The 23299-nt window shown below is 41.8% G+C and overlaps 1 protein-coding gene across 1 annotated transcript in view; it reads right to left on the reverse strand.

Moving 5' to 3' along the window:
- Positions 1–23299, reverse strand: part of ntm (neurotrimin) — a 467074-nt gene that overhangs the window by 428955 nt on the left and 14820 nt on the right. The window lies entirely within an intron of this gene.

Consider the following 23299-nt stretch of genomic DNA (forward strand, 5'->3'; position numbering starts at 1 on the left):
CTTTCGCTTAAAAATCACCATAGGCGGCAGTTTCTGTCCATTAGCATGGCAGCCAAGCACAACAGTAAAAGAAGACTTTTCATACCCCATTGTGCGTATCGCTACCGTGCTGGTCCCCTTCTTCTCCACAGTGTGACTCACCGGGATGTCAAAAGTGAGCGGGACCTCGTCCATGTTTGTGATGTGGCTGGGCTGGATGTTTTTGTCGCCGATGTGTTTGCTGCAGTAGGAGCGGAAGATGGCCAGCTTTTCATTATAATCCGCTGGAAGTTGCTGCGCTACCGTAGTCCTGGTCCGGATGGAAAAATGGCACCGTTTCATAAAATGAAAGCACCAAGACGGACCTCCTTGGAAATGTTCAATGTTCATCTCTTCAGCTAGTGAAACTGCTTTTAGCCGAATGGTGACCGTCAAAACGCTTCTCCCGCTCGTTCTTTGCTCCAACCCGGGCCACCTCGCCTTATGTCCGCGGAAACTCAGCTGCGTTTTCTTGACCTGCCGGAGCTTGTTTTCTAGCTTCCTCCATTTACTAACCATCGATTCGTTAATCTTAAATTCTCTCGCTGCTGCTCGATTTCCATGTTCCTCCGCATAGCTGATGGCCTTCAGTTTAAACTGTGCTTCGTAAGCGTGTCTCTTTGCCATTTTCAGGGTTGTTAAAACAACGATGTCCTGCATAATGCACATACCTGTTCTTTTATACAGGTATGTGCGATAAAGTCAACGCATACACTTCACCCTTTAGCGTTCTCATGGCAGGGCTCTAGACTAACTTTTTGACATGGGCGCACCGGTACGCCTAACTTTAAAAATTTAGGCGTACCGGCACAAAAGTTAGGCGCACTCAAATTTTTCAACCGCATCGCTTAACACCGCAGTTTTACATGTGCACTTTCTTTGGGGGGGGAAGTCCATACAGACAATATTAATTTCTAAATTATTAACTAACAAACTTGTGCTTAAAGTGCTTTGTCAATATTGTAGAAAATGTTAAAAACTTAATCATCATCTTGGCCTCCTCTGACGACCTGTTTGCTGCTGTCTGCTGCTGAAAGGCCGTGGGGAGAGGGGACACTTGGGCAGTGCATTTACTGCAGCATATAATGTGTTTTCTGGATACACTGTGCTTTTTCAGCATTCAAATATTGATGGCACCGTGTCAGAGCACTGGCTATGAATTTCAGACAGATCAGGCCTTAACTTAACAAAAAAGTTATCAATAGTTCTTTTCATCTTTTCTTATTACCCACAGCTACAGTACATCCACTTCTCTCAGGCCTAGGCTGCTCACTAGGGCTGAGTATCATCACTGATTTCTATAATCCATTCAATTCCGGTTCTCAAAGTCCTGATTTGATTCAATTTAGCCTCAGACAGTCAGAAATATTATAATTCTGATCATTTATCAGTACTGATACACATGAGACTTCATCAGAATTGTGAAAATCACAGCAGATGCCTTTGTGTGAAAGTAACTGAGAATAAAACACAGGAAAACATGAAGGAGATTTTCCTGGTCTGGCTTTTTATAGCAGATAACCTTAAAAATATTCTGCAATTTTGCATAATTTTAAGAAATTTAAATTTCTTCAGTATTGAACAGCAGAAATTAGGCTTTCTTGTCCGAGGTCATTTAAGTGAAAAAAGAAAAAGCGCTGTAAACAACGCTAGACTGGTGGGTAATAAGCGAATGAATAATGCAGAAAACAGATTTGAGACGGGAAACTGTTCCTGAAGTACAGAGAGAGAGAGAGCTGTGCAGGAAGTGTGATTTTTATCGTGGTGGAAGCAAAACAGCAAAAGTCAGAAGGAATTCATGACGACATTGATCAAATGTGAAGCGCAGTTTGCTGCTTCTTTTGCTGCAGGCTCGGTGAATTTTGGTTGGAGAGAGGCAAAACCTGCAGCTCAGAATCAGCGCAAAAAGACGTAAACACAGCGCGGACCCGAAGAATCGCTAAGCTCCGACAGCGTGTCCGTGTTCAGGCCGTCGGGTGAGAAAGCCGAGAAAGACGAAGCTGATTCTGATGTGTTGGGTCTGCTCGGTGTTTAGGTCTTTGTGTGGAATCCGTTAATGAATTGATATCGCTTTATTCAAGCTACTCACCTCTCTCTTCCACCTGCACTTTCAACTGGACCACGGCCAATCAGAGAGGTCCCGCCCCTGACTATCTCTGATTGGTTTAGTCCACGATAGGGGCATAATGTGTGTCTGTTGTTGACCACACGGAGAGTTACAGAGATTTTTTTTTTGTTACCGGAACAGTTGGTCGCACCTGTGCGACCAAATTGGTCGCACTCTAGAGCCCTGCATGGTGTTTTCTACTACGTCCTCATTACAACACACAGGGCGCACTGTGCTATAGGGCGCGCCGTACTTTTTGAAGAAAATCTAAGACTTTTAAGTGCGCCTTATGGTTGTGAAAATACAGTAAATGTGAGATTGTTTAACAGGCCATTATATTCTAAGGCTTAGTGCTTGTTGCTACAAGTAAAGATTGTGGATTCTAGAAAATGTGTTCACTGAATGGACAGTGCAAAAGAAAAAAAAAGACAGTTTAGTATGTCAGTAATCATAAAGAAATATAGTATCTTCATATAGCAAAACTAAACTGCTTATGTATAACTTGTACATATCTTTCTTGTGTAAATGTAAATTTGTCTGTGTTATTGTGTAAATACTTATGCTATTGTGTACTTCACACACATGGAGAGAAGCCAAACTGCATTTCATTGTTTTTGTAACAGTGACAATAAAGAGCTATTCTCTTCTATTCTATTCTATTTTAGCTTCCAATATTTCTTGTGATATTTTAAAATGGTTATACTTTTGCGACTTTGGAAAAAAACGCCTTAAAAAAATTACTTAACTTGCGAGAAACTGCCTCTGTCCGCTGATTCAGCAATTTGGATTCTTTGCATTTCAGGATACTGTTCTTTAATAAACGGTAAGCATTATACATATTGTCCTTGCAACATTGGAATGTCATAAATGAATGAATTGCTTGGCTTGCAAAAGTATGACGTCACAACAATATGATTGGTCACTTGCAACGTTGAACCTGGAACAACATTTATTATGATGATGTGGGAACAACACAAACACGAGGATATCAGACCATCCGTCTAAAACATAGAAGAAACTGGGAGTGCCACATATACATGCCTAAAAGCTTCTATTACTGTTTATTGTAAGAAGAAGTGCAGAAATGTACTGTGTGTTTAGCCAAAGATCTTTTTAAGTTGAGAGAAGTTGCAAGCATCTCAAAATCACATGACCAATTTAAAAGATTTAATATGCAGCCTTGCGGGATCACCGTGTTTTGAATACTGTCATTATGTTTGTTGCAGGAAGGAAAAAACAAAACAATTTTCTATTATCCCGGTAGGAAAATTGTTTGGTAACACATAGCATTTGGTTGCTTAGGAAGAGGGAAGTGGTGACAGTGATGAAAAACAGTGATATCGATAGTGAGTTTTGAGATTTGTGACATTTAGCGTGTTTGGAGTGTTGTATAATTGGTGTACACCAATGAGGCGACTATTGAATGTCACAGACACTGGCCCCATCGATCTCTCTATCTACCTACCACACACACACACACACAAACACAGCCTCTTGTCTTCTAAACCTAGTAATTTTTTACAGATCACACTGTGATACACTGAATATTTCAAGTTGAATAGGGCTGCCACAAACGATTATTTTGATAGTCGACTAGTCACCGATTATTTTTGCGATTAGTCGACTAATCAGATCATGCATCCATTGTACGTAAAACGTACAGCTTATTGCACCAGCATGCATCTGCTCTTATATAACTATCATTAGGGGCGACCGTGGCTCAGGGGGTTGGGAAGCGTATCTGTAACCGGAAGGTCGCCGGTTCGATCCCCGGGCTCTCTGTCCTGGTCGTTGTGTCCTTGGGCAAGACACTTTACCCTACTTGCCTACTGGTGTTGGCCAGAGGGGCCGATGGCGCGATATGGCAGCCTCGCTTCTGTCAGTCTGCCCCAGGGCAGCTGTGGCTACAACCGTAGCTTGCCTCCACCAGTGTGTGAATGTGAGAGTGCATGAATAGTGGCATTGTAAAGCGCTTTGGGTGCCTTGAAAAGCGCTATATAAATCCAATCCATTATTATTATTATTAGCTTACAGCTTTTTTTTTTTTTTTTTTTTTTTTTGTGTCCCGTTTGGATCTTTAGCCATCAGAATTGTTGTCTTAAGGCCAAGAAAGATGCCAAGCGGATTTATTTTACCAAGTGGATCATCATGGCCTTGCCATATTGGTCCATTTGATTGACCTTTATTATAATTATGAATTTATTTTATCTTCAGTTGCTACAAACGGGACAGGACAGGGAGAAAGAATGAAAGAAAGAGAGGGAGAGAAAGAAAACCAAAGGGGAGAAGAGACGGTGAGAAGGGGGGGAAGAAAGAAAAAACAAAAAAAAACAAAAAAACACCTGGGTCACCTGTATGGAGAAAAAAAACAGAAGAGAAAGCAAACAAAAAAAGAGCAACATAGTAAAAAAAACGGCACCATCACAATAAACTAGCTAGCAGTAGATATCAGTAGATACTAAACAATAAACGATATTGTGCAGCACACAAGATAGACAGCGCACAATGTGCTTTGAGGCAGCAGCCAAGAAAGCTGTAGTCCGCGTCTGTGAATACCCGTGTGTACACCTGTGTGCATACCTGTGTGGATCAGCATGCTTGTATTCCAAAGGTTTCTCCATGTAACGATCTGCTAGGGAGTGTGGGGGGGCCACAGCCCCGTCCTCCAGGGTATGAAGCAGGTATGGAGGAGATCAAAACTCCAGACATCCAGAGGCCCCCAGAACACATGAGACCAAGGAAGACTAACAGAGGGGCAGCCGCGCCACTGTCCCAGTAAGAGCTGAGGAGAGTCCCAGATGAGGGCTCACTCAGCAGCCGCGGAGCAGAAGCCAGGGGGAGTTGCAGTGACGCGCCCGTGAGCTCCGCCGGCAGCCAGCTGTGCCTGAGTGACCGAGCCCCAGGCAGCTTTAAGTGTTTAAGGTATGTGCTAACTAAAAATAAAGACAAGATGATAGTTTATTAAATTTTAATGAAATTTGGAGATTGTTTCGGTGAAGTTTAATAAGCTCCTTGCTATCTAAAATATAACGGGACACCGGAGTATATTCTCGAGCATCTCGCACTTCTAATAATCAGTTGTCTGCTTGACGTTTATTCAGCTGTGTAAAAACTATAACTTTCATCTCAGCTAAACCGATTTACTCAGGAACAAATAAAATACTAAAAAAAAAGACAAACAATAACATTTGTAAGTTATCAAAGTGACTTATATATGTTTAACCTGAGTAGCGAAAAACGGCGGTGGGTTTGAAAACGATTTGCTGGGAGTCCGGTGTTCTCACGGGCTCTAGTGAGCCTTGCCCCCGGCTAGCTATCGAGCTAGTTGGTAAAAGACGTCTCCGAAAACGTCAGAGCGCTTTTGAAAATATGTGGTGTCTTGATAAACTGAGCAGATATGAGCTTTACACAGTTACATTCTCGCCTGAAAATGATATGTTAAACTTTTATTTTGTGACCCAGAAAGAATAATAAGAGTAATATTAAAACTAACTAGCTGCCGCCATTGTTGGAAACTGAGCTGGGCTGCGCTATGAATTCTGGGACAGAGCTACCTCTTCTTCGGGGTTTAACGGCAGCTGGCATCCTTGTACATGCAGTGTTGCCATCTTCTGTTTCAGTCCGTTATTACACTCTTAAATCCTACTACTTATTCCTGCGTCTTTTGTGATCTTACAAAGCTTCAAACGACACATCGACTATTAAATCAGTCGTCAACGACTTTGATAGTCGACGTAATCGTGACTAGTCGACTAATCGTGGCAGCCCTAAAGTTGACTATAAAATATCTCCTGGGAAGCTGGCTACATACAGATGCTGAAGGCAGAATAACTGCAGATTCTATACAGCACCAACTTTATTGCTGTTTTTCCTGATTTGAATTATCTGCTTCAGTCATTTGACAATGAGTCCAAGTAAACTAGGATATTTTTGCAATGTAAAATTATCTTAGTCTTTTTCAAGGGAAAAGAATCTTTGTGGGGAGAAAACAACTTATAAGAGGCCCACCATCTGGAAGAAAAGATACCATGTGTCAGTATTTTCAAAGAGACACTACAGAAAATTCTGTGAGACAGCGGTGATTCATTTCAGTTTCACACTTCCCAGAATTTCTCCATTTAGATGTTATTTTAACATTTTGGTTCCAAGATGATATTTCAGCCTATTGATAATCCCAGTGTGGGCTTGCCATGCTTTTTTAGAACACCATGTACATACCAATGAACTTGTCCACCATTTCTGCTCTGCAGGGGCCTGCATACATAAGCAGGGGAGAAGTGGCACAAAAAGCATTGCTCCATTTATGATCAGACTATGTGCCTTTCTGAATGGGTTTCAGCTGACAGTTGCTGATAGAAAAACATTAGCACAAACAGTACAAGGTATTATGAGACAGTGACCAATATAGTTATACTGTCATGGTCTGGGTGGTTTTCCACAGCATCGGCTCCTCCCCACTGGGTGGAGTCTTTGTTGTTCCTCACCTGATGGCAATCATACCAGCAGTATTTATGACCTGCGCACTCAACTGGTCTTTGCCAGATTATCTGCCAACTTTAGTCAGTTCTCGGCCTCACGTCTATTCCTTGGTGACTCATCGTGTATATTAAGCTTACTTCCTCTGTTTTCTCGTCAGCCTCTGAAACCCACCTACCAAGCTCTCCTGGATACAAGTTTGCAGCTGCCGGTAATCTCTCCCCTTTTTTGGAACTGCCAGCCTCTCCTGCCTGCCTCCCTGCATTGCACGCAGCACCCACCTGGACCTCTCCTGCCTTCCCACTCCACGCAACCCCCACCTGCAAGCATGTAAGACAGCTCAGTGTATTATTCTCAGATTCACTCGCAGCTCTCTGTGGGATTCCCCTGACTGCTCTCTCCTCTGTTTCAGTGCCCTGGCCAGCCACAGTTTCCCCTGTCCCTGCACCCAGTTATCCCTGCCATCTAGTCATAGTCATAGTCACAGTATTTTCTCTCGCCTCAGACGTCTAGTTTATGTTCCTTAATTCTAGTCTGAAATTTCTGTTGGCCCCTGAGCATTGTAAATAAAGACTCTTTTCGTTACACCGCACCTTTGGCCTCCGGGTTTGAAACTGCACTTGAGTCCATCCCATTTCCACAGGCCACTGTGCCATGACATATACAGTAACAAGCTTGGTCACTGAAACAGTAAAAAAAAAAAAAAAAAAAAAAAGGACATGCTGAGCGGTGTCCACCTTTCCATAGGGCATTACCAATAATTGGCTTTATAAACAGCTGAAGGCTAGACTGTTGAAGTCTGAGAAAGCTCAAAATAGATTTTGCATCAACACGGTGGTGCAGTGGTTGGTATAGATGCCTCACACCAACTAAGTTAGACTTCCACATCTGATAGGGGTCTTTCTGTGGGGATTTCGCATGTTCTCCACATACTTAAATTGCTCATACATGTGAGTGTGAACGGTTGCCTGTCTCTCTGTGTTAGCCGTGCGATAGACTGGCGAGTTGTCCAGGGTGTTCCCTGCCTTTCACTCTATTGCTGGGATCTGCCACCCTGCTAAGGATAAGCAAAAGAGGATGGATGAATAAATGGCATTTTCCTACTGTTTTCCTACTTCAATCCAAAAGCACTGCAACAGGGCATGAGCCAAACAGAGGGTGAAAGGGCAGCCCAGGAGGTAATAAGGAAGAGAGTTGAATCTCTTTCTTTCACACAAATTTTAAGTAAACACAAATTTGTAAGGAATGCATTTCAAATAATTTTGTGTCAGGAGCACTTTTGTTTAGTGTCATCATTGCAACAAGGAAAAGTTTTAAAAGAAGACAACCATTGTATTTTAGCCAAAACAATGACACTATTCTAAATTTAAGCTAGTGGTTTTAACCTGAAATTCTTAATTCTTTGACAGTGCATTTTGCTAATCATGTGTGTTATTACCCATATGATAATTAAGAAACATTCATCCCAGTGACTCGTAACTTTCAATTCTTTCCTTTTGCAGCTATAACAGTTTCATTTCTTGTGGGAAGGCTTTCAACAAGGTTGGGTAGAATTGCATTTGTGTGGTCAAACACTGATCATGGATGAGGAGGCCTGGCTTGCAGTCTCCACTCGAATTCATCACTCATCCATGTCTTTATGGAAATTACTTTAACCATTGTTTTGCAGTTACGTTGGAACATGAAGGAACCATGCCCAAACTGTTCCCACAAAGTTAGGAGCATGCTAAAGCATTAAGAGTTCTTTCAGTGGAACTAAAACTAAATTATTTGTCTGGCTCTCATAAAAACCTGAAAATGCTTCAGTTGTTCCAAAATGCTAGAGCAAAAGTACTGATATCGATCAGAAAGACTGAATATTTTTCCTATAATGGGTTCTCTTCACTGGCTCCCTTTAAAGAAAAAAAAAAAAAAAAAAAAAAAAAAAAATTATATATGTATATATATGTATATATATATATATATATATATATATATATATATATATATATATATATATATATATATATATATATATATATATATATACACACACACACACACACACACACACACATATATATATATATATACACACACACACACACACACACACACACACACACACACACACACACACACACAACTAGTAGCTCAGTGTTCCAACATTCGAAAGAAGGGACTGCTCTCACAGCTAGAGATTGACGAGGTACAACACAAATGCTACGGCAAGGAGGAGTCAGGACGCCAGGTCAGGGGGGAGATATCATCACCCCCACCCGAGATTGGGTACATAGCCCCAAGTGCGATAGGAGAAGGATCGTTGAGTGCAAGAGGAACTGACCTGAAAAATAGGATCATGGCCAAGCTTGAAACCTGGATCCCCCGTAGCCGGTTACCAAGATTACGTGAAGTACCCTCAGAACGTCTGCTAGATGATGTTAATGCAGCACTACGGGCAATACCTACAACCACGATTACCGACACTAACAAGCTAATCTGCAATACAGCAGCAGTGATCAGTGAGATGCTTGGCTACAAGTTGAACAGCGACAAGGGGCAGTACCCTCCAGTATGAAGAGTTGGACAGCACCAGGGCCCGACATGGTTCACGCCTACTGGCTGAAGAAGCTGACTGCACTCCACGAGCGTCTGGCAGCACAAATGAACCAGCTGCTAGTTAACGAGAGACACCCGGAATGGCTAACCGAAGGTCGGACGGTCCTGATCCCCAAGGACCCCAAGAAGGGACCGGTCCCCTCCAACTACCTGGGGATCCCGCAGGCGAATGGGAACCATGAAGAGGCCGCTAGAAAAGCTGCAACCACCAAGTACCTGCAGAGGGTCAGGCAAGTCCTGAGGAGTCAGCTGAATGGTAAGAACAAGATCCGGGCCATCAACACCTACACCCTGCCCGTGATCAGGTACCCTGCTGGGGTAATAGGCTGGCCAAAGGAGGAGATAGAAGCCACTGACATAAAGACAAGAAAGCTCCTTACCATGCATGGAGGGTTTCACCCCAAGTCCAGCACCCTGAGGCTGTACGCTAAGCGGAAGGAAGGGGGCCGGGGACTGGTGAGTGTCAGCACCACAGTCCAGGATGAGACAACGAACATCCAAGAATACATTGGGAAGATGGCCCCAACTGACCGAGCGCTCAGTGAATACCTCAGGCAGCAGAAACCCAAGAAAGAGGAGGGAGACGAGGAACCATCATGGAAGGACAGGCCCCTGCACGGTATGTACCACCGGCAGATAGAGGAGGTGGCTGATATCCAGAAATCCTACCAGTGGCTGGACAAAGCTGGACTGAAAGACAGCACAGAAGCACTAATCATGGCAGCACAAGAACAAGCTCTGAGCACAAGATCCATAGAGGCTGGGGTCTATCACACCAGGCAAGACCCCAGGTGCAGGCTGTGTAAAGATGCCCCAGAGACAATCCAGCACATAACAGCAGGGTGCAAGATGCTAGCAGGCAAGGTATACATGGAACGCCATAACCAAGTGGCCGGCATAGTGTACAGGAACATCTGTGCCGAGTATAACCTGGAAGTCCCGAGGTCAAAATGGGAGATGCCCCCAAGGGTGGTGGAGAATGACCGAGCTAAGATCCTGTGGAACTTCCAGATACAGACGGACAAAATGGTGGTGGCTAACCAACCGGACATAGTGGTGGTAGACAAACAGAAGAAGACGGCCGTAGTGATCGATGTAGCGCTTCCGAATGACAGCAATATCAGGAAGAAGGAACACGAGAAGCTGGAGAAATACCAAGGGCTCAGAGAAGAGCTCGAGAGGATGTGGTAACGGTGGTCCCCGTGGTAATCGAAGCACTAGGTGCGGTGACTCCCAAGCTAGGCGAGTGGCTCCAGCAGATCCCGGGAACAACATCGGAGATCTCTGTCCAGAAGAGCGCAGTCCTGGGAACAGCTAAGACACTGCGCAGGACCCTCAAGCTCCCAGGCCTCTGGCAGAGGACCCAAGCTTGAAGGATAAACCGCCCGCAGGGGCGTGCTGGTTTTATATATATATATATATATATATATATATATATATTAGGGGTGCAACGATATTCGTATCGATATTGAACCGTTCGATACAGTGCTTTCGGTTCGGTACGCATATGTATCGAACAATACAACATTTGTAATTTATTTTATCAATTTTCCTTCTGACGATGCTGTCTGTGTTGAGCGCTCAGTGAATCTGTGTTCGACTACTCCGCCTAGGCTGCACTGTCGAGCGCAGATCCACTGAGCGCTCAACATAGACAGCATAGTCAGAAGGAAGAGCGCAGGGCAAGCTAGCGAGACAGAAGTTAAGCTCTACTTGCAACAGGCAAATTGAACCTCATTCAGATTTGGCGTTTGGAATTATTTTGGTTTTCATGTGACGTATGACCCTGAAGGTAAGCGAGTCATGGACTAAAGTAAAACAGTATGTTGGATGTGCCATGCAATGCTCAATTACATTGGTGGGAACTAGTGTGTTAGCGCAGTTAGCTCGTTAACGTGTTGGCCGTCTAGCCCCATGCACGGAGCGATCGGCGGTAGCTCGTTAACGGAGATTTGCCGTGTTGTGGCGTTAAGGTCATTTCAACGAGATTAACCTGAAAGCACTAGTGGGAACACAACGAATATGACTGCACATTTACGCCGACATCATCCTAGTGCAAAGACAAGTGGAAGCAGACAAAAAAAAGCAAGCATGCTACTAACTTTAGCCGAGTCATTTAGACAGCTGTTAGCACATGATTCTCCTTATGCTGCTGAGAATATAGCCCAGAAGAAACGGATAGTATAGCTTTTATTTTGGAAAGAGACATTTCTCTGTAATAAACTCTCTTTTCCAAAGATGAGTGATTCCTCAATCAGATACAGGGCTTGCAATATCGCTAGCCCGACGTCCTGGAGCTAGCGATTTTTTTCAGTCGGGCTACCAAAATCTTTCTCTTCCCTGCCCGTCGGGCTATTGTAGGAAAAATATATGTCAATGCTTTTGCATTCTTTCAGAAATGTAGTTGGGTAATTATGTCATTGGCATCGGTGAGCCACTGTCAATATGTGACATATTGAAGTCGCGTTTGAATTTGCGCTTGTTTTTTTGCTTTCACTTTGCAATCGTGCGAACTGTGTATAGAGAGCGACAGCACTGATCTGTGAGTGATGATAATTTGTGCACCAATTCCTCTGACATCGTCTTATTAATCGTTAGCTTACTATGCAAACATGACAAGTGAAATCTCCCGCAGCTTACACATGTGAGAGGTTGATCGCGCAGAGAATCGCTGAGCTTATGTGAGTGAGCGTGTAAAAGCATTTCAGTTCTGCTGAGCCAAATAAGACAGGTCAGGGTGAAGAAGTGACAGCCAAAGAAAAGCTTACCACAAAACGGAGAAGTTATGACAAATCAGACTATAAGGCAAAAAGAAAGTGCAGCTTTATGGTTTCATGGACAAAAGAATTTCTGTGGCTGCGATATGATGAGCTAAATAACCAGGGCTGCACATAAGTGGTCCGCAGGTGCGCATTCGCTGTCAAAATAAAAAACACGCACAAGGGTTAGGGTTAAATTTAAAAACTGTACTTTTGAGTTAAAATATATATTTATAATTTTGACAAATTAAAAATGCATGAACATTTTTTTGTATCGAAAAAATATCGAACCATGACACCAAAGTATCGAACCGAACCGTGAATTTTGTGTATCGTTGCACCCCTAATATATATATATATATATATATATATATATATATATATATATATATATATATATACACACATGGCTGATAAAGCCAAAACCGCTTTTGTAACACCAATTGGGTTTTGCGAGTTCAACTGAATGCCTCAAGGAGTTACTAATGCACCTTCAACATTCCAAAGACTCATGGAGAAGTGCATGGGAGACTTGCACTTGAAAGAGGTCCTGGTGTTTTTGGATGATTTGATCATATTCTCCAACACTCTTGAGGAGCACGAAGACCGTTTGCTGAGAGTGTTGAATCGCTTGAAAGAATCTGGGTTAAAACTTTCTCCAGAAAAATGCAAATTCTTTCAGACATCCGTCCGATACTTGGGCCACATTGTTTCAGAAAATGATGTTGAGACAGACCCAGAAAAGGTTGCCACCTTGAAATCCTGGCCAATTCCAACCAACTTGAAGACCTTGAAATCTTTTCTGGGATTCGCCGGCTACTATAGGCATTTTATTAAGGGATATGCCATGATCACCAAGCCACTCAACAACCTCACACGCGGGTACCCATCCACACACAAAAGCTCTAAAAATGAGACTTCTAAGAGCTCACAGTTTGATCCCAAGCAATCCTTTGGTTCCAGGTGGAGTCCTGAATGTCAGTTGGCTTTTGATACTCTCATTGACAAACTTACCACTGCACCAGTTCTAGGTTTTGCTGATCCGGCACTGTCTTACATTCTCCACACAGATGCCAGCACCACCGGATTGGGCGCCGCCTTTTACCAAGAGCAAGAGGGGAGACTTAGGGTGATAGCCTATGCTAGTAGGGGTTTGTCATCCAGTGAAAGTCGTTACCCAGCTCACAAGCTTGAATTCTTGGCACTGAAGTGGAGCGTGACAGAAAAATTTCATGATTACTTGTACGGAGCAAGTTTTACAGTGGTCACGGATAACAACCCACTTACGTATATCTTGACACCAGCAAAGTTGGATGCTACTGGCCATCGTTGGCTGGCTGCTCTTTCTACATTCTCGTTCAAGATACAGTATCGAGCTGGAAAGCAAAACCTGGATGCAGATGCACTTTCCCGTCGGCCCCATGATGGTACTTCCTCTAGTTAACCTGCTCAAAAAGATGAGGAGCTAATTAATCAGTTTACTCAACAACATCTCTCAAGCAGCAGTGACGGTGAAATATCAGCTGAAGTTGTCGATGCGATTTGCCAAAGCCGTGTTGTCAGGACCCAAGCTGAGAATAGTTTGGTCGAATCCCTGTCCATCAACACAGCAGTGCTTCCTGAGAATTACTCAGAAGATTCCCATGGACTTCCTGTTATTTCCACCATATCCCATTCTGAGCTTTATGAAAAACAGAGAACTGATCCAACTCTCCGGGAGGTTATTCACCAGTTGGAGTCAGGAGAAAAAGTTCCTCTGACAGCCAAGAAAGAGCTTCCTGAAATTCCTCTTCTCCTTCGAGAACTGAACAAATTGGAGCTGATTGATGGTATTCTCTATAGGAAGAGATATGAAAATGAATAACCATCATACCAACTGGTCCTTCCGACAGAACTGCGGCAAATTGTTCTCCACAGCCTCCACAATGATATGGGCCACCTGGGAGTGGAACGGACCCTTGACCTTGCCAGGACTCGGTTCTATTGCCCAAGAATGGCAGTGGATGTGGAAAATAAAATAGAAACCTGTGGCCGGTGTATTCGCCGGAAAAGCTTGCCGGAGAGAGCTGCTCCTCTTGTTAACATTCGGACATCACGTCCACTTGAACTCATTTGTATGGATTTCCTCAGTCTCGAGCCCGATACCAGCAACACCAAAGACATCCTGGTACTGACAGATCATTTCACCAAATATGCCCTTGCCATTCCAACACCAAACCAAAAGGCAAAAACTGTGGCTAAATGTCTTTGGGAAAACTTCATCGTTTATTATGGAATTCCAGAAAGACTCCATACAGATCAAGGGCCAGACTTTGAGTCGAAATTGATAAAGGAGTTATGTGCCCTGTTGGGAGTCCAAAAGTGTCACACAACACCGTACCATCCAAGAGGAAACCCAGTAGAGAGGTTTAATCGCACTCTACTGGCCATGTTGGGAACTCTTGAATCCAAACAGAAATCCAAATGGAAACAGTTTGTGAAACCACTTGTCCATGCATACAACTGTACCAAAAATGAAGTCACTGGCTACACCCCATACGAACTAATGTTTGGACGTTGTCCTCGTCTCCCCATTGACCTCGCTTTTAATCTTCCTGTACGTGAGAAAGAACATCAGACACATTCACAGTATGTACAAGACTTAAAAGCTAAGTTGAAAGTTATCTACTATCTTCAAAGAATGCTGCGAAGAACGCTGAGAGGAACAAGACTCGATTTGACCAACGTATTATACCATCCAAGCTAGAAGTTGGAAGCAGAGTTTTGGTGCGGAACATGAGGCTGAGAGGTAAACATAAACTTGCAGACAAATGGGAACCAGATATCTTTGTAGTGCTGAAATGTGCCAAAGATCTCCCCGTCTACACCGTAAAACCAGAATGCAAAGACGGCCCAATTCGCACATTGCACAGAGATCTCCTTCTTCCGTGTGGGTTTCTTCCTGCAACAGAGTCAGGAACATCAGATGAGACTATTCCAATCACACCCTCTTTAACTCGTCAACAGACCAAGAAACAACAGGAATCTCCTGAGTACTTTGTTAAAGAGAATGAATTGGAACCGACCTTTGTCCATCTTGCCCCGCTCCCAATGGAGTTTAGGGTGGAGAAGTCTCTCAACCCCCTACAGTCTTTTCCCAGTGGTGAGGAGGAAAAACTTCCTCCAACATCTACACCTGAAATGGAATCAGCTGGGGAAGCTCTGTTAGGATCTCAGAGGGAAGAACTATTGGAGTTTGATGCTGATGAGACATCTGGGGAAGATTTCCTTGAAATCTTACCCGAACCCATTCTTGAAACCGTATCTACAGACTTGTCCGATCCTGAAGTCTCTGATAACTTAATGGCCGAGCCTAGTCCTGTGACATTACCAACTCTTAATAGCTCAGATTCAGTTATTGACCCCCCTCTGAGGCGGTCAACGCGTCACAGATCACCACCTAGGCGACTTCAGTATGCCCACTTAGGCAATCCATTGATATCAGTTGTTCAGTCTCTGTTGCATAGTCTGTCAGATGCTTTAACCTCCACAACCACCAATTCTAACCCTTCAGTCGTACATATTGTGTAGTGTTATCATGCGACGAGACGTGCATGTATTCAAGGGGGGAGGGTGTAACCCAGAGTAAAATCCTGCACTTATTTCCTGCCATTGAACGCATCGCAGGTACATGACTCCAACCACATGACTTTGCTCAGCCAATCGGATGGCATGTGGGTCATAGTAAGCCTGTCCCGGCTTCCTCCTGTCAGATGCGTGGAGGCAAGCCAGGTGACAGACCTGTTGCAGATGCTGATTACTGTGAGCCAGAGCCATAGTGTTGTTGTGCACTGAACAGAACGGAATTGGCCAGGTGAACCTTTTTTGGGGTATGAAAAAGGATGGCGAGCCAATGAACGGCTAGGAGCAGGACTCATTCTGCAATTGAAGCTTCCACTGGTTGGGTAGGAAGCTATCAAAGACGACGCTCTGTTCCCAATTTCCAAATACACTGATTTCCGCAATCATACACACCATTCCCCTCATTTATGGACAATAGCGCTTGAACATCTCTCATGGACATTCAGATAAAACTCATGGACTTCAGTGTGGATCAGTGGATTTGATGTTAACATGTGTTATTTCTGGGGAACTGTTTTTTGAGAATCTGTATTGCTTGGTATAAGCCAGAAGAATTTGCTTAGTTGTCTTTGTGCACCCCCACTGGGTTTTTGATTAATTGAATAGCTGCAGCAGGAGTGATTATTTAAGTTTTCCTTTTCTTTTCTTGTTATTTTTCTTTGGGGTTTGGTTAAATACATGGTACCTGCAAAAGCATTTTGTGTTGTGTGTATGTATTAATTACTGCCCATCAGCTCCAGTAGCATTCCTAAATCTTCTGATTAATAATAACCATAATATTTCACTCAATACCTAGCCTGTATTAATTCATTAGCGCTTCATCAGTGTTACACTTGCTGCGGGAGATTTCACTTGTCGTGTTTGCATAGTAAGCTAACGATTGATAAGACGATGTCAGAGGAATTGGTGCGCAAATTATCATCACTCACCAATCAGTGCTGTCGCTCTCTATACACAGTTCGCGCGATTGCAAAGTGAAAGCAAAAAACAAGCGCAAATTCAAACGTGATTTCAATATGTCACATATTGACAGTGGCTCACCGATGCCAATGACATAATTACCCAGCTACATTTCCGAAAGAATGCAAAAGCATTGACATATATTTTTCCTTCCTACGATAGGCCGACGGGCAGGGCAGAGATAGATTTTGGTAGCCCGACTGGAAAAATCGCTAGGGATTTTGCAAGCCCTGTATCTGATTGAGGAATCACTCATCTTTGGAAAAGAGAGTTTATTACAGAGAAATGGCTCTTTCCAAAATAAAAGCTATACTATACGCTTCTCCTGGGCTATATTCTCAGCAGCATATTAAACATATCAGGTCCCCATAAAGAGAATCATGTGCTAACGGCTGTCTAAATGACTTGGGTAAAGTTTGTAGCATGCGTGCTTTTTGTTTTTGTCTGCTTCCACTTGTCTTTGCACTAGGATGATGTCGGTGTAAATGTGCAGTCATATTTGTTGTGTTCCCAATAGTGCTGTCAGCGTAAATCTCATTGAAATGACGTTAACGCCACAACACAGCAAATCTCCGTTAACGAGCTACCGCGGATTGCCCCATGTGTGGGGCTGGACGGCCAACACGTTAACGAGCTAACTGTGCTAACACACTAGCTCCCACCCATATAATTGAGCATTGCGTGGCACATCCAATAAAAAAAAAAAAAATATTATATATATATATATATATATATATATATATATATTAGGGCTGCTCGATTATGGCAAAAATGATAATCACGATTATTTTCACTGAAATTGAGATCACGATTATTTGACGATATTTATTTAACCCTTTAAGACCTACCATAGAACCAAGTCCACCAGAGCTTATATTTTTTTTTACATGTTGTAGTGCCATTTGTGGGAGCATTTCAAGTTGCTATACATCAATACAACTGTTATAGCCCATATTTTAATAATATGTATGCATTAAGTCCATAGTAATTACATAAATTGCAAAAAAGTGCAATAAACTACAAAAAAAATTGAAAATCGCTTTTGTTTTGTTTACATATATTTCTACTTGGAGAAATTTAAGAGGTTTATCCCTCAAAACTTTAAATACAATAAAGTTGCAAAAAAATAGTTTCCCACCACAGGAAATTTATTTTGAGTGTCTTCATAGTTTTATTTTGGAGATACAGCAATTTTTATATACTGCAGGAAAAACAAAAAACAATCCTATGATGCAAATTTGCAAAGAAAACAGCATGTGCATCATTTCACTGTGGGAAGTGTTACGAACAGCTGATAGGAACGGCAAAGCGTGTTTCTGGAATATTATGTTTTTGTTCCTGCAAGCGCTTTTTATGCAATTTTTGCAAAGCTATATGTGGAACGAAACCGTGACCTAGGACAAGCTGATGGCATCAGATGTAAGTACAACTCCTCCGGTTTCATATGCAAAACAAATTATTGCGCTAGCTTACACGGTTCAGATTCTACAGGGATTTAAAAATAGTTACGCAAAAAGGAGCGTGCTGCTCTGACCGGCTTTAAAGGGTTAACAATAACTTTAAAAAAATAATATAAAATGGTGTGCAACACCACTGAAGTTTTTTTTTTTTTTAAACTCTCTTTTCAACCAACGGCAGTCACTCTCCAAATAACTTCTGCTTAGCTTTCCGAGCTTCCCTCGGGTCCTCTTAATCAGCGGTCTCCACCCTTTTTTGCGCCACGGACCGGTTTATGCCCGACAATATTTTCACAGACGGCCTTTAAGGTGTCGCGGATAAATGAGGGAGGGGCTAATAATCGGCTCAGTCATTTTTAATGATCGTTGAAAGCCCAGATCGTAATCGTGATTAAAATTCGATTAATTGAGCAGCCCTAATATATATATATATATATATATATATATATATATATATATATATATATATATATATATATATATACACACACACACACACATACCACCAGAATGTTTCTTTTCTGATGCAGGAAACATTGCATCAAAGCACTGAACAAAAGTCAGTAGTGAGAAAGGTTATATGCTCAATTTTTCTAGATTCAAGCCACCACATTACTTTAAGACACACACACTCATTCATTCACTAGCACATTTTAACATGCAAGCACACGCACACACATTCCCTCTCACATACACCCCCAAAAAGAGTTCTGACAGTATTATGTCCCAGCTGAGGTAGACTTGGTGCGTGTGTGTATGTGAGACAGAATGTTTGTGCATGCGCTTGAATGTTAAAGTGTGCTAGTGAATGAGTGGGTTTTTACATTAGTAGGAGGCAACAACAAAAAAACCCCATTGAAATAAGACTGTAAAGGCCATTTTATTTTGTGCCTTAGTTTAGGTTGCTTGTATACCTTATTTTACATGATATTACTGTATTATGAAAATGTATTTATTTTTGCATTAAAGAAAATCATCTTTAAAGAGTATGTAATTTTAATTACATTTACAATTAAAGATGTTATATTCATTTATATTCTGTTGGAGTTTTTATGACTATTTTAATTAATCCCTGGAAATATGGAACGTGACCAGGCACCCTTTTTATTAGCATGGCATTGAACATTAAAGCTCATTTTCTCTCTAGAAGAACACCCTGAGTTATAAGGACAGCAGTATAATCCATCTTTTACTTATTCAGAAAGGGAAAACAAATCTCCTGTGAAAAAAGGGCCTCAAACCAGAAGTACTTGACTTCCTGGTATAACTCTCAAACATGCACCTTAAAGCAGGTAACTTGTAAGCTGGAGAGGAAATGGTGCATGACAAATTTAGAAGATCAACATTTAGCCTGGAGTAATAGTTTGCTGCTAATAAAAAAGCCCTCCGCAAAGCTAGAACTTACTATTCAGGACTGATTGAAGAAAATAAGAACAACCCTAGGTTTCTCTTCAGCACTGTAGCCAAGCTGACAAAAAGTCAGAGCACTGTTGACCCAACCATTCCTTTAACATTAACTAGTAACTGACTTCATGAACTTCTTCACAAATAAAATTTTAACCATTAGAGAAAAAAATTACCCATAATCATTTCACAGATATAACATTATCTAGAGCTACTTTCAGTACCATTAATATTCATTTTGTCTTTTCTCCAATTGATCTTTCTGAGTTAACTTCCATAATTACTTCCTCCAAACCATTTGAAGAGTTACAAATGCAGAGTCCTGGCCTGACGAGGTAGCTCTTCTGTGTTGTGCCATCCGCTTCGCCAGAGGTTGTTTGGTTTCCCTGATGTATAAATCCCGTCAATCCTCCTGGCACTTAACAGTGTACACTATGTTACTCTGTTTGTGTCGGGGGACCCAATCCTTGGGGTTGCCCAATTTTTGGCACGCCGTGTTTTGGAACTGACCTGGGAGGAACATATAATAATAGACCTCTCTGCACTGAATCATACTTGTTATCATACTTGTAATCTCTGGCTCTCTTCCACAGCATGTCTTTTATCCTGTCTTCTCTCTCCTTTTCTCACCCCAAACAGTCGCGGTACATGGCAGCCCCTCCTGAGCCTGGTTCTGCTGGAGGTTTCTTCCTGTTAAAAGGGAGTTTTCCTTCCCACTGTTGCCAAAGTGCTTGCTCATAGGGGGTCATATGATTGTTGTGCTTTTCTCTGTCTGTATTATTGTACAATATATAATATAAAGCACCTTAAAGTGACTGTTTGTGTAATTTGGCGCTGCATAAATAAAAGTAAATTGAATTGGATAGAATGAAAGCTATTAAGCTAAGAAAATGACTTAGCAGGAATCAGAGCAATGGGATTTTGATTAATGAAAAACATTCATTTTGTATTGACCATTTAAAATACTATTAACACTGCCACTCAAGCGTTAGGCATTAATTATAAGGCAGGGAAAATAAGCTTTAATTAAATTTAATAAGCTTGTGACGTTTAACATAATGCAAGGAGCTTTGCAGAAAATTAGCCTGTAAAGAAGTCCTGAAACAGTCACATACTTGTTACAGAAGAAAGGAAGATTCATACTTAATCCTGTTTATAAATAAGTTGCGAGGCTATGTAACTTTTTGCTGTCATCCAAATCAAATAAGGATACACTTTTTAATAACCAAATTTCCAAAAAAAGCAATTTCAAGATTTAATGTTATCTTGTACCATGTCCAGACAAATATATAATTTATCAATGCATGCTATTTTATTTATATTATTTTGATTTTACACTCTTTATTTTTTTGATAACAAAAAAAAACTAATCTGAAATTTGATATACAGGATATATAGCGACGACATTGGAATGTCGTTTGGATTGGAGAAGTGTAGTCGGATGATAACAAAGAGGGGGAAGGTAGTCTGAACTGAGCGGATTGCATTATCAGAAGACAACATTGCAGGTATTGAAGACAGTTACAACCATGCACAGAGGGATCAGCATCAGCATCCTTAGCCTGTATGCTAAGCAGAAGGAAGGAGGCTGTAGCTCAGGAGGTAGAGCAGGTCACCTACTGATCGGAAGGTTGGTGGTTAGATCTCTGGCTCCTCCAGTCTGCATATCAAGTATCCTTGGGCAAGATACTAACCCAAAGTTGCTCTACGATGCATCCATCGGCGTGTGAATGTGTGGGAATGTACTTAGAAAGCACTAAGTATAGGGAAAGTGCTTGTGAGAATGGGTGTGACTGAGTGAATGTGGCATGTTGTATAGAGCGTTTTGAGTACTCTGGGAGAGCAGAAAAGCGCTATATAAGAATCAGTTCATTTACCATAGACTGGTAAGTGTCAGTACCAGAGTCCAGGATTAGACAACAAACATCCACGAATGCATCAGGAAGATGGCCCCGACCAACCGCATGCTCAGTGAATACCTCAGGCAGCAGAAACCCAAGATAGAGGAGGAACCATCATGGAAGGATAGGCCCCTGTATGATATGTACCACCAGCAGATAGAGGAAGTGACTGACATTAAGAAGTCCTACCAGAGGCTGGACCAAGCTGCACTCAGAATGCACTCAGAGCTACAATTTCAAAACAGCATGTTTAAACTTTAGTTTGCACCACACCAGAGGTCAAACTACTGTTAATACTAGCAAGAATAAAAGGAGCAAAGGTAGAAAAAACCTTTGGAGTTGGGGGGGGGGGGGGGGGGCAATGGCTTCATACTGGAAAACAATTACTCTGAAAAGGAGAGGGCGACAGGCTCAAATCAAAGAAAGCCAAACAGGTGATTAGAATGGATGGATTATGTAGGGTGGTGTAATGAGGGCACTAGTGCTTACAACCTCGTGCCAAAAAGTGAAGAAACTTATCACAAACTTCACAGGAAAAATCTAGATGAACAGATACATAAACCTTAATAATATATATATATATATATATTATTAAGGTACATGAGCGGGACACAGAAAGGGATTGGCAAGAATACCAGAGGCGCAAAACACCAGCTACTGGTAGACAGAACAGTCAGCCGAGACTGCAAGACCAGACTGACCAACCTGTGCACTGCCTGGATTGAAGGCCCATGACTCAATGCCCCACAGCTGGATATATATATATATATATATATATATATATATATATATATATATATATATATATACACACACATATATATATATATATATATATATACACACACACACACACACACACACACACACACACACACACACATATATACACACACACACACACACACACACACACATATATATATATACACACACACACACACACACGTGTGTGTGTGTGTGTGTGTGTGTGTGTGTGTGTGTGTGTGTGTGTGTGTATATATATATATATACGTGTGTGTGTGTGTGTGTGTGTGTGTGTGTGTGTATATATATATATATATATATATATATATATATATATATATATATATATATATATATATATGTATGTGTGTGTGTGTGTGTGTGTGTGTGTGTGTGTGTGTGTGTGTGTGTGTGTGTATATATATATATATATATATATATATATATATATATATGTATGTGTGTGTGTGTGTGTGTGTGTGTGTGTGTGTGTGTGTGTGTGTGTGTGTGTGTATATATATATATATATATATATATATATATATATATATATATATATATATATATGTGTGTGTGTGTGTGTGTGTGTGTGTGTGTGTGTGTGTATATATATATATATATATATATATATATATATATATATATATTAGGGGTGCAACGATATTCGTATCGATATTGAACCGTTCGATACAGTGCTTTCGGTTCGGTACGCATATGTATCGAACAATACAACATTTGTAATTTATTTTATCAACTTTCCTTCTGACGATGCTGTCTGTGTCGAGCGCTCAGTGAATCTGCGCTCGACTACTCCGCCTAGGCTGCACTGTCGAGCGCAGATCCACTGAGCGCTCGACACAGACAGCATAGTCAGAAGGAAGAGCGCAGGGCACCTCCCCCACCCTCATTCAGATCTGGCGTTTGGAATTATTTTGGTTTTCATGTGACGTATGACCCTGAAGGTAAGCGAGTCATGGACTAAAGTAAAACAGTATGTTGGATGTGCCATGCAATGCTCAATTACATGGGTGGGAACTAGTGTGTTAGCGCAGTTAGCTCGTTAACATGTTGGCCGTCTAGCCCCATGCACGGGGCGATCGGCGGTAGCTCGTTAACGGAGATTTGCCGTGTTGTGGTGTTAAGGTCATTTCAACGAGATTAACCTGAAAGCACTAGTGGGAACACAACGAATATGACTGCACATTTACGCCGACATCATCCTAGTGCAAAGACAAAAAAAACGAGCATGCT

The sequence above is a fragment of the Maylandia zebra genome, linkage group LG10 (assembly GCF_041146795.1).
Source record: "Maylandia zebra isolate NMK-2024a linkage group LG10, Mzebra_GT3a, whole genome shotgun sequence".
NCBI lineage: Eukaryota > Metazoa > Chordata > Actinopteri > Cichliformes > Cichlidae > Maylandia > Maylandia zebra.